Source organism: Mytilus edulis, chromosome 12 (assembly GCF_963676685.1).
Source record: "Mytilus edulis chromosome 12, xbMytEdul2.2, whole genome shotgun sequence".
Classification (NCBI taxonomy): Eukaryota; Metazoa; Mollusca; class Bivalvia; order Mytilida; family Mytilidae; genus Mytilus; species Mytilus edulis.
Window position 1 is genome coordinate 32,400,813 of NC_092355.1, and position 13,399 is coordinate 32,414,211.

The window sequence follows — 13,399 nt, forward strand, 5'->3', positions numbered from 1 at the left end:
CTTTGCCAAAGTATTTTAACTATAAATGATATTTATATCGAAACACATAAATAAGTGTTCCCTAATACATTGCAATTGGTGTTTTCATTGAGATTAAAGATTTGATTTTTAATTGTATGACCAACTTTTAAATTAAATATATAAATCAAATATTGTCAGGTTGAATGCAATATCAGAATAAAAGGATACAATTTTTGTATACTTACCAACTTGAAGGTCTGAAAAAAATGTATTATGGTTTTATCGGATTAACACATTTGATGTCAACTATAGTGCTTTGCATATAATTTAGTACATCATTATTTCCTGCATTTTGCAGTGGATGAAATTTTCATCCTTATTCGGGTAGAAGTATTTTGCGTTTATCTGAATTTACCAACAACATACAAACTGAATATAAAAAACTTGAAAATTAACGAAAACTGCAGAAATACTAAAATGCTGAAGGCATAGTACCATCACATTGAACATAAAAATAATAATTAAACTATTGACGGTCAAATTTTCATAAAAAACATTTGTGTTTTATATTGTCTTGTTTTAAAATCGAAATATTTTAAAATATTTGTTACGGAGAGAGATTAGGGGTGAGGGGGGTATTTCTATTCAATCTTGTTCAATTTTGTTAGAATTCTTTTTTTCCAGATTTATATGCATTATATTGTAGCACATAGTCATTGCGTATTCGTAATTTCTACGGGGCAATGCAGGAACTCCTGAAAGGTAAGCAAATCCTGCTCCACATGTGGATTTTTTTAATCGTATTTCAAATGTTTGATAGATTATTGCGACTCTTCCAGTTGGTTCTTGATAATTTATATAAAAAAATATATTTACTAGTGTGCGGCAAAAATTTTAACAAAACTCAAATATTTATTGTCTATATGGTTAAGAAAAGTAATAAAAACCTCACCTTTCAACACTAATGCTGGCCAGTACCCTTTCCCATGGCATATATCACATATTGTAGGATTTCCAGGAAAATGAACTAGACAAATATATTTTATCAGAATGAATCGGTAAAAATGGTTGCGTCTTTGTGTTTATCGATTTTAATATTCACAGATTGTGATTTAGTCTTTACTCAATGTGAAAAATGATAAGATAATAATAAACACAATCATGACTGCTTTTAATCTTAAAAAAATGTGTTTGCTTCAATTCATTTGTTAGCAACACAAAATAACATTTGGCATTTTGTTAATGTGCTCACACAAAACACACATGCGCAATGATCGACAAATAGCATTAAAAATCATCAATGAGCTCTGAAAAAAGTTTGTCCTTGTATTAACTAAACTGTTTTGGTATCTTTAAGGAAAGTCCTCCAAATATTATAATTCTACATAAAATTTCACAAAAGATTACAATCTATCTATAAAATAAATAGCAGATGTATACTTAGCCCATTGCGTATCAGTAGTTTAAAAAAGAACTAACAAATTTCACAGAACAGTGTTTTAAAAAATATGTCAATCTAAAATACACATTTTTGATTATACATGATATCAAAGGTTATGAATGCAGCGTTCGAGGAGGCATCGAGGACTAGTGGTCTTAGAAGTTAAATAACTGCTTCACTAGCCTGACAACACTGAGGTTGTTTGTTCCAGCACCGTACGTTAGACTGCAACCTGCATTAACTTAATTAACTTGTCGATTTGTTTTTGATGTGTTTTGTTATTTGTTTTTGCCATGTGATTATGGACTTTCCGAATTGATTATCCTCTAAGTTCAGTATTTTTGTGAATTTACTGTTAATTAGTATTATCATTTTTCCTGTCGCGCATTTATGGAAATATCCGACTTTCTCCGGCTTCCACTACGTATCACCCCCCTTTTTACCGTGTAATCTTAAAACCATTAATGCTACATGTAAAAGTGGAGATTATATTTTTCATACAGAATTACATAAAATGACTATTCAAATCTGACATCCGAATTATGTTCCCTCAAATCAATGTTTGAAATGTGAAGTGTTGAGTTTTTACTGTGGAATATTTTACATTTTGTACTTACCCCATGCCATTCTATAATACACAACAAGATCGTGCTTTTGGTTTAACATGGTATCCTTTATGCACAGGTAAGTAGTTGTTCCATTTATTTGTCGACTGATGATTAGAAAGAAATTATAACAGTAGTTCAATTGCTTGAGAAATTTAATAAAAAGTATAGTCTCAAAAATATTGAACCTCGAGAAAATTCTAAATATGATTTATCTAAGGGTAAGCAGATTGGCGAGAATTGCTTCTAAATGCAAATGGCGAGAAAGCGTGATCTTCTCTCTGACCAGTCAAGAGGAGAAAGGGGAAACAGAAACAGTTTCATTGTTTTACGATCATGGTCATTAACAAATACTCAGAGGGGACACCATCAAGACATAACACCGTTAGACTCATATTATAAGTCATGTGTAGGGATCCCATTGATCCATTTATACTCCATTAATGATCTGATCCATTCACTTCTGATGTAAACCAGTTCGTAATGGGTCTACGGAATCCAGTGTCTCGTCTACTGTTGCTGTTAGTCGCAAGCTCAACAAAAATGGGAAAAAAATATTTAAAAAAATTTCCTCTAGATACTATGTTACTATTGTATGAAGCTTCTGTCCAAGTTTTGAAAAAAATCCATAACTGTTTAGTAATTTGATAAATATTAAAAAAGATATCTGCAGACTGTATGTTATCATAACTGTAAGACAATCTTTGTTCAGGCATTTATTTTTAAGTAATAAACTGAAAAACTAGAAATATTTTTGTACAATTTCCTTCTAAATACTAGCATTTGATCGTTTACAAGTTTTTGTCCAACTTTGGTACACATTCAGGATAGTTCAGGAAAGTAATTGAAAATTAAAAACTTTAAACAACAGAGTGAACATGTATGGGCGACACTACCGTTGAAAAATCGTTTTGTCTCCCCTTTTCGACAAACATCATTAAATAATTAAATTACTCTCCAAAATTTAACATGCGATTATAATATCAAGTAATATCGGGTGTCAACTATTTTTCCCCATCATGCATTAAACTCATGCATTAAATTGATGAAAATGAGACCTTTCTAGTGACACATCTGTATATACCATGTTAAAGTGACACATCCATATAAAAAAACCAATGCATTAATCTAAATGTTTTCTTTCTGAATGTGCTGAACAAAATTGATTCAAATTACTATATATGCTATATATAGGTGCTCTACAAGATGCTACACACCGAAGATGAAATTGAGCGCCACCAGTCGTCAAAATGATCATTCAACGAATCGACATGTTTCAAGTTACAGAGCATCAATTTACATATTTAAAATTAACGATTATTTGCCGATTTACTAATTGACAACAATTATTTACAATTACGAGTTTTTAAACTACAAAGATACAAGTTACCAATTGATAATTTACGAAACAAGAAGTTTGAATTTCACAGTTGAATTAACGAATTAAGAATTTTGACCCCGTTTATTTTGTATTAAGCTATTTGTTTGTATTCCTATGCATTGTTGCTAGGTTGCATAGACACCACCTGCAGTCGTGAAAAAGTCATAATTGTAAGTTTATTAATGCCATGCGAATTGTGTGTAACACACATTTAAATTTATCTATACTAGACATCAGAATAACATACCGCAATGCAAAAAATGGCCCTGATCTGGCATAACAATACCCTGTGTATGTTTCTCCGAAAACATTTGCTGAATATGATGTCGGATCGGATCCTGAGTAATCCAATGTATCGTCATCATTGTTCAAAGCAGGGAACTTGAAGACTCTTCCTCGGACTGAACACGGAAATGCACACAATCCATGTCCTTGGGCTGAAACACAACATTGTTCTTATTGAATTAGACACAACAAATATTGTTGTAATTGATTTGCAACCAAGATCAAATGAAACAATAATATGACCAGAAAGGTATGTCTAAAAGAGCGTTGTTTTAACTTAAATGATGTCAACATTGGGGTACTTTGCTCATTTGCAAAGCGGTCATTTTTGCCTTATTATGACGACAGCCATTGTAATAGGATAACATATGTCCCTTATATAAGAATGCAAATTTATCAATTCATAAGTTGAATCAACAATTGGTCCACATATCGGTGCATTCAATGTACATCTTTTTTGGGTTCCGTCTGTGTACAAATAAACAATGTCTATTGTGAAAACTTTTGGCCTTTTTAGTTTGAAAACTGGAATCTTAACTGTAGAATAAATGCTATATAAAATTAAAAACCAATTGTTCAGAGAACCATTGATGGTCTTTCCACCAGTTTAGACCTTTTTTATATAAAAATATTAAAATTTTGTTTTAAATGTCAATTTTAGCGCCAAATAACAGCTAATTGAACGCTTATTCATAAGATATATGGTTTCTATAAAAAAAATATATAGAAAAGGGAGATAATCTTTTACTTCCGGTTTAAAAAGTTTACTTCCGGTATTGTTTGATAGTTTACTTGACACTGATTCCAAAAATATATGGTTCTATATACTTTTACATTGATTAAGTACAAAAAATAGCTACTTCCGGTTTACGAAAGGTCACTTCCGGTTGTGTTTTTTAAGGTCACATTGCTTACAACTTAATGCAAAAAGTCCCATGGCTTTATTATGTGTACATGTGAAATAAAAGCAAAGGTCAAAATCTAGAACGTTTAATTAGCATATGACCTTGAGCTCAATTTCAAGGTTATAAGCCAAGGACCTCAAATCAAAAGACTCTAGTCCTCTACTTTATATTGTTAATGAGTTATATTACCATACGTATGATATTAGATATAAAAAGGGGGAAAACTCGCGTCAAATGTCTACGTACTCTTTCGACTAAAATTTATGTGTTACGACATGTCGTAACTAACAATTGTGAGAAAATATTTTGTCGATATTTTATATGATTTCTGAAAATAAGAGATAACAAGCCAAAATCAAAATTTTAATCATGACCTTGACCTTTGACCTTGACCTCATTTTTATACTTTTTGAGCAAGGGCCTCAAATCAAAAGACCCTAGGCCTCTATCACTTATGGTTTTCCAGTTACAAATTTATTTCACTTATTTCAATACAAAAGGGGAAATAACTCTCATATGGGGTCTTCGTAAAGCTTCGGTCAAAATAAAACGTAACATCCTGAGAATATAACGAGCAATTTGGAAAAATAAATTTGTCGCTTTCTTTTACGGTTGCGGAGGAGATCTGATAACAAGAAAAACAGTGTTTGGGGAGATAACTCTTACAAAGAAAAGTGTTCGGTTAAACAGGGTGAGTTTCAAAAGCGTATAGACTGTATGATCTCATATACAAAAAAACTAAGCGACATCTTTTGAAACATTTATACACCGCAAGAAAAAAATTAGGCGGAAGAAAAAAAAAAAAAAAAAAAAAATAATCAGAACAAAATCAATAGGTCTTTCCACACGGAAAGGTGGAAAGACCTAATAATGAAATATCGTAAATAAGCAAATTTCAAAACAAAACTAAAGATACAAAAAACATCGTTTGTCAGCTTATAGTTAAACACTTTGTAAGTTGGATTTTAAAGTTAAATAAGTTTTAACTTACGTGCTTTCTCAAGTTTTCAGCCAAATTTAAAAAAAGACATGATGATTTCAATTCCCATTTCGTGAGAAAGTAAAACTGTAAGCAATTCCCTTAAAATTTCAAAGCATTTTTGCAAATATCCGCCAAGATAAGTTTTCAAAACACATTAGTTTCAGGTTCCTGACGAAACAGGGCTGGATTATCTGTATTTTTTATATAATCTATATGTTCAATCTTAAACTAAGGGGAGTAAATAAATGAAAAAAATTCAACGTCATGATTAAATTTTGATCAATCGTTTGCTAAGAACAGATATTTAACCTTTGAGAAACCTTTTTTTGCGTTCAAGAAATGTTTTAAGATCCGACTAAATACCTATTTCTCGATATGGTCAGGTAAATTTACTACATCATGCATTAAAATAATGATAATGTTTCTTTCAATCTTAGTCACCAAGTGTAATTCTTGCTATTCTTTTGCGAACATACAGAATGTTAAGGATATCCGCATTATGTCAATTGAAACATTTTTGTAATAATTTAATCTCCCCCAGACGACTTATGGATTTTTCGTCTTCTGTTTTCAGTTATATATTATTTAAAACATTAAAGAACGAGTATTCAGTAGTTAATCATTTACTAATGATAACTTTTTTCAATATTAGTTAAACTAATAGTTTTTGCTCAGTCAGCTGTAAGTCACTATGCAGTTTTATACCTTAACATTTCTAGTAAAGTTTGTTAATTCGTAAGTTAGCTCGGGTGTCTTCATCCGTCTTGGATTTTGAAAAATCAACACGTGGTCTTCAATAATCAACATGTATACGTATTTTTTTCAAAACGTACCAAGTGTATTGATCTTAATAGATTTTTTGATGATACTGAATTTATATTAAGCAAAGATAAAACTATCATCTTTTCGTAACAGAAAATTTTCAAACAGGCGATATACATTTGAAATTATGGAAGAATTCGACCATTTTAACCTGCAAAGGTCTTGTTTATGTTTTAGAGAATCTGTTCTATAGCACTTTGAATACACAAAATGTTAAAAAGTTAAAATAAAGATATCGACTTCAAAATGACATAACCAAACTATTACTTTCGAATGATGTGATCAAATTAGCCTGAAAACGCATGTGCAATGCATATGACGTTTTTTAAAATTAATACAGATAGGCCTTTTCATAAAAATGCTGTAGTGGACCATGAATTCATATTAAAATACTTACTTTCGGTTGCAAATATTTTACGGCTTACCGAATTTGGGACCTACATTTATATCATATGTTCTACTCAAAATGATTTGAAAATGATAAAATTATTTTTAGTTTTTACAATTTAGTAAGGAAAATTACACAGTTTTCAGTTTAGCATTGTCGCTAATAAAGTCATAAGAAGAAACCTCAAATTAAAAAAAAAATGTATATGTCTTTGTATAATTCAATGGATAGTTTTCATTATAAGACTTATGTACACATACTTATTTTCTAAAAAAAAAATATTTATTTTGTTCATGTTTAGAAGACGTTTACTTTATTTTAATTGCTCCAAGGAAACAATTTCCCGACATATTTTCCGTATGCAAAGTGACCTCAGTGTGATCCATCTTTGTAAAAATCTGGTGATTGCAATGCGCAAGGATGTCCTTAAAAAACTTTTATCTCATTGTACATATTAAGCACGTCGTGCTCAATATTCATGCTTTTTGTTGATTGTTGACAAACAGCTGACAATCAGTAAACTTCGGCTTCAAAACATGAACTTTAATTACCTGTCATATTATTGGTTCAAGAATTGGAATAACATTATTTTTCACCGCTCACTCGTTTAGTATGACTTTAAATACCTCATTGAAAAAAACAGATCCTAGAAATATTTGCAACACATCTGCAGCGAACTTGCAGCACATATCAAATGTGAATTTGCAGCAAGCTTGCAGAAAGACCAACGAGTAGATTTTAAAGGGGTGATAGCTGTCAAACTCATGTTCACCGATTCTAATAAAATTCTCATATCTGATTTATAACAATATAAATCATTTATCCAAACTATTAATAGTCTAAATAAAACAATAAACAAGGCACATGCATGAAAATACGTAGCTTCGTTTCGTGTGTATTTGAGTCTAGACGCCATCTAATTATTTATTGAGTTGACCTCGAAAGTCATCAGATGACCATATAAGCGATGTAAGCATAAATATAGATATAAATAGATTACGCAAACACGTGCTGTTGAATTATTCTAGGTCTATTGAAATTCATATAACAAATGTAAAATAAATGTTTATTATCGTTCTTACCTGTATTAGAATGTTTATTTGTGGATCGAATCAGTCAATAAAATTATTTACATTTGTTTCACTTTCAATGTTGACATTCTCTTTCTTCAAATAAATTTATACATACAATTCATGTGTAATCTAACTAGAGCTAAGGGGTTAAATTAAAGTTCACACGAATACCGTTACGGATTCAATGAGGTCGAATTATTCAATTGCAAGTGAATAATTCATAATCAATTTTTGTTTGCCTATTTTGACAAAATTGAACCTTATTGACAACTAAACAGGAAGTATTATTTCACTATTTGTATTTCATTACTGATTGAGCCAAAAAAAAAAAGAAGAATAAATAACATATTAGGTTTTTTCATACATCTCGTAGATAGTGCCCCTTTAATCATACATATTGCCGATAAGTAGAATACGGTTTTTAAGTTAATAAACTACACGTGTTATTCAGTATGTGCCACATTTTTTATGTCATGCCTTCATACACAGAAAATAATATTATAGTCATTCCTTAAATAAACCCACCTTGAATATATTATAATAATTGGGATTGTTAACCTCAGCTGCTACATCTTAAAACGACATATATTTACAGCTGCGTTCTAGAATGTTTCCCTCCTTGATAACGATTTAATACAATAACCGTTGGTGGTAGGTAATATGTAATACTTGAATAATTAAATTTTTACTGGAGACAAAACGTCGTCTAGGAGGTATTATTACATGAAATTGATACATTTCATTCAAAAACATAAAGACATGAAACTATCACAAACAGATCATTTATTTTAAATAATAGACAAGAGCTAACACAAAACATAACACACTAAAACGGCTTTCCTACACGCGCTATCGACGAAGATGTCACGTTATTTTCTAAACGATGTGTCTTTGGAAAATAATTTGAACGCATACCTGCAAAAATAGTCACAATAACTCTGACACATTTTGATAGATCACTTGTCTAAATTTCACATGTTAAGATAGTCGGTAAGATAAATTCTTTGCATAGTGTGTTAGTGACCTAATACGGTATATATGGGGTCAGTAAATTCTTCGCTCCAACCCCATAGGGAATTTACTGACCCCGTATATACCGTATTAGTTCACTAACACTATGTAACTAATAGTATCGTAGAACCATAATCTTAATTAAACTGCACCGTCCTAAAATTCCGGAGAGATAACAAAGATCTAACAAGGCTGGTTCAAGATGATTACCATTTACGCTAGATATCATCAAATTGAATCTTGTTTCTTAATCATTTTAACACATCTGCGTGAAATTGTCAAAAAGATGTTAAAAGTGACGTGGACGATACCAGAGAGATAGAAAAAGAAAAAAACACACTGAAAATACACTTGCAAAAAAGAAAACGACCAACGAACAAACAAGTTTACAAAAAATCAAGAACTTTCGACTTTTTATCTCTGTTAATGATGTTCGTTCTTCTTATTTCTTACTTTTTAAAAGATATTCGGAATCCTTTAGTTTGATCCTTGTAATACCATTAAACAAAATTTCCTGGTACCCTTATTTTCTATTCATAATTTGATTACATATAGTTTAAAAGGCCATATTTGAAAATGCTAAATAAATCCTTGCTATATTTTCATAATTTTTTGGAAATAAAAAGGTTGTCAATGTTAAATGTATAAAAATTCTAGAGATAATTATTTCCTTCCACATTTGCATTAACTTATATCTTGGAAACAAGCACAGGGACACTTTTTTCTCTGCTTTTTTGGTTCCATTTTTTTTTACAAAGCTTATTTTGAAACAGAGCAGCGAACATCCTGAATCTAAGTCGTTGTAGTTTTGTGTTTAATTCTTTTGTAATGTTAAAAACGCTGCCCTGATACCAAATGTAAAGATATCACTACACTTGTGTAGTGAACTATGTGAAAATTGTGAAAAAACACAACAATTTAAATAAATAGACATTATAACTTAAAGATAAATGCTATGATGTAGGTACAATTTTTCCTTAAACGGCAGGCTTATAGAATAAAAAGTGTGTCAGTAACATAATGAAGAAATCACTATAATTACTGACATTCAAATTAAGACTTATATATATATATTGGTTGTCTTTCATTGCAAAAGTGTTCTCCAATAGATCATGATTAAACAAGGCAGAACAATTTCAGTATGATTCCTCCTTTTCAATGGAATATGTCTTTTTCTGCTTTCGGTTCTGTCGATCATAATTATAAGTATTAAACCTTATTTATCTACAATAATGCTGATGATTTTAAAATCTCTAGTAAGTATTAAATGTCGAATAAATGCACATAAACATAACAAATACTTACATGTACAAAATTTGAAGTCAGCTACAAGCATAAAACAAACCAATATGTAAGTTTTCATTTTGAAATTGGATTCTAGTTTAAGCAACGAAAACCACTTGTATTTTCTCTCAGAATGAAACATGTCTCGTGCAGGCTGTGAAATTGACATATTTTAGTATGCTTCGATAGCTAAATGTGCCGCAGATGTGTATGTTGTATTGATTACTAAATAATTATACAATAGTTTATTGAAGTAGTGAAATAATTTGAAAAGTAAAAGTGAGAATGGGAATGGGGACCATGTCAAAGAGCAGACAACAATTAAAGGTCATGAATGGGTCTTCCACTCAGCGAGGAAATCCTGCACCCGAAGTTGATCTTCAGCTGGTACCTAAATAAAAATATGTACTAGTTCAGTGAAAACGGACACCACACTCAACTTTTGTGCAAAAGTGTAAAGTTTGTTATCAAACTGCTACCTTATTTAGTTTACTTAACATTAGTCATGATGGAAATTCCATTTAAATTGGCATAATCACAAACTTAAGTAACATTCGGAGCAGAGCCTGTTTATCCTTACGAAGCTCCAGAGAATACCGAAGGTCATGTTGCTTAGTTAGCAGTTTTCTATGTTTATTGGTCTGTAGACTGTTTTGTGTCATTTCAGTTTTGTGTATGGTATTGCCATTTTTCTTAACTAAGGACATCTGGTGCAAGTCTGTAATTTCAATCCTGGTATCTATGATAAGTTTATTTGCAACCACTTGGTCGATGCCACTGCTGTCGGAGTTTTGATTCCCCGATGGTACATGTATCACCAGCCTAGTAGTCGGCACTTCTGTGTTGACATTAATTATCATCGATTATAAAATAACTGTTAACAAAACCCTAATATTTGGAAATACAAATGATTTTTTTTCTGTCCACAATGGTCTTCAACCTCGTACTTAATTTGGATTAAACATTTTGTCTCATTCGAGCGTCACTCGTGAGTCTTTTGTAGACAAAACGCGTGTCCGGTAAAAATACATGATTTGAATCATGTTATCTTTGATGAGTTTATGTGATACCCTTTTGGGGTCTTTAAAATGTCTTCTCATCTGGTACTTTTTATGGTAAAAGAACATTAATTGAGATATAATTGATTTCGTATCTGAACGGGAAATCAGAAATCAAATTAACGGTAAGTTTATTGATTCACATGAACAAATATAATCCGTTGATAACATTGTTTTGATGCAGCTCTTCTGTGTTTGTCTTTTTTTTATATTGTCGGTCTATGTGGTATGCTACTTCCGCTATTATTTTATTAATTTCAGCATGGTTTATCAACCGTGCCTTCGGAGTTATTTTATTGTGATCACATGTCAGTATGGGTGAAAATTCAATGATAAAGTTAATAAAGACAATAAATGACCTTCAAACAAAACTCGCTGTTCCAACAATAAAAGCAGAGAAAAAGCACTTGACGTATAGCCGTAGTATTATCGAATGGATGAGTAGTTTTAACATATATGATTGATACACAGTAATAAGACTGACATATACAATTGGAAAATTGGCAGTTACACATTTGCATCGAAAACGGACCGCTTAAATGACATTGAAATTATTTGATTTATCAAATACACATATATTTTTAAGTTTTAGATGAACTTATAAAGGTGGTTCAACAAAACCACAAGACACATTTAGGTTTATTTGTTTTATTTGTTTTATTTGTTGTTAATTTTCAAACAGTCTTAATGAATTGTTGACCTCTTCAAATATTTCAATTCTTTATGAATAGATTTAGAATACAAAAATAAGTAAGCAATGAACGTGGTTGTTAAATTCGATGTATACCTTTTTGTGCTTCTTCGTTAAATAATTGTTTGTTTTTGTTCTGATTGAGATTGTGACACGGTGATGACTGATGTACCCCTATTTTGACAATTTTACCTATTAAGTCTGCTTTGTTCACGCATCGTTGTAAATATAATGCTATTTGGCGTGACTGTCATGCAAGTGAGCGGTTTAGCGCTAAAAAACAGGTCAGGTTCAACTTTCTACATATTAAGTAAATACCTGTACCAAGTCAGGAATATGACAGTTGTTATCCATTCGTTTGGTGTGTTTGAACTTTTGATTTTGCCATTTGATTGGGACTTATATATCTTAAAACTGACTATGAGGTCGGTTGAAAACAACTTAACGACAAAAGAGATGGTCTCAGCTTCCCAAAGATGACTTTTTCATTTTTAAACCAAGAGTTTCAAATAGTGAGCTTGAGGTTAAAGTCATCAATTTGTAAATTTTACGGACTCCATCACGAGTAGGCTGACTGTTATGGAATATCCGTTATACAGATTATATCGGATACTTTCCTTATGTCATAACTACATTCCCGTTCTCTTTTCAAGAATGTGACCTACCAAATTAGACTATTTTACCGGCCATGTAGTAACATGAGCAACACGAAGGGTGCCACAGGTAAACAGTAAATGATTACCCTTGAGCTTCCGTAGCACCTGAAATCACTCCCCGTTTTGGGTGGGGTTTGTGTTATTGTTGTACCCCTAATTGTGACATTTAGTTCACGCTTAGTTGTCAATATAATGGAATTTAATGCTATTGTCGTACAAGTGAGAGGTTAAGCGCCATAAAACAAGGTTCAATCCACCATTTTCTACATTAGTAAATGTTTGTACCAAGTCTGGAATATGACAGTTGTTGTCCATCACGCCTCTGCTTTTGCATATTTACTTATGCCTTTCTACTTTCCTGTTCTGTTTTTTCCTTATGCAACTTTTTAAAGTTGAGATTTATGTTCGCAAGATATGGAGACAAAAAAATTATTCACAAAGGTTACAAATTCAATAAATGTCAATACTGTAATTAGATCTTTGAATTTTGTTTTTATTTGTAATACTATTGATCATGTTGATTTTATTATCATTAAATTCAAATCAAACTGAACATTATAGGTATATATTTTTGCATTCGTTCTCATTTGTTTTGGGGATGTATAGCAACCTGCAACAATTGGTTTGTGTTTTTGTTAGTCAGATGTATTTCTGTTTTGTATCGATGTTATGAGTCCCATTCAACTTATTTCTAAAGTTTGTTCTTGTGTTGTAATGTTACACCACTGTCCCAAAGGGGGTGGGGGGGGGGGGGCGGAGGTTGTGGCTATTTATTTAAACTCGGCCATTTCTTTATGTGCCTGTACCAAGTCAGGAGCCTGTAATTCATTGGTTGTTCATAAATCAGGCTGTTAGT

General features: G+C 31.4%; 1 long non-coding RNA gene across 1 annotated transcript; it reads right to left on the reverse strand.

Moving 5' to 3' along the window:
- Positions 1–913: 913 nt before the first annotated feature.
- On the reverse strand, positions 914–10,299 carry LOC139499644 (uncharacterized). The gene is made up of 4 exons (XR_011658238.1): positions 10,160–10,299; positions 3,636–3,825; positions 2,020–2,114; positions 914–988 (listed from the first exon to the last, which is right to left on the reverse strand). It is a non-coding gene; the product is annotated as an uncharacterized lncRNA (long non-coding RNA).
- Between the last annotated feature and the right edge of the window lie 3,100 nt (positions 10,300–13,399).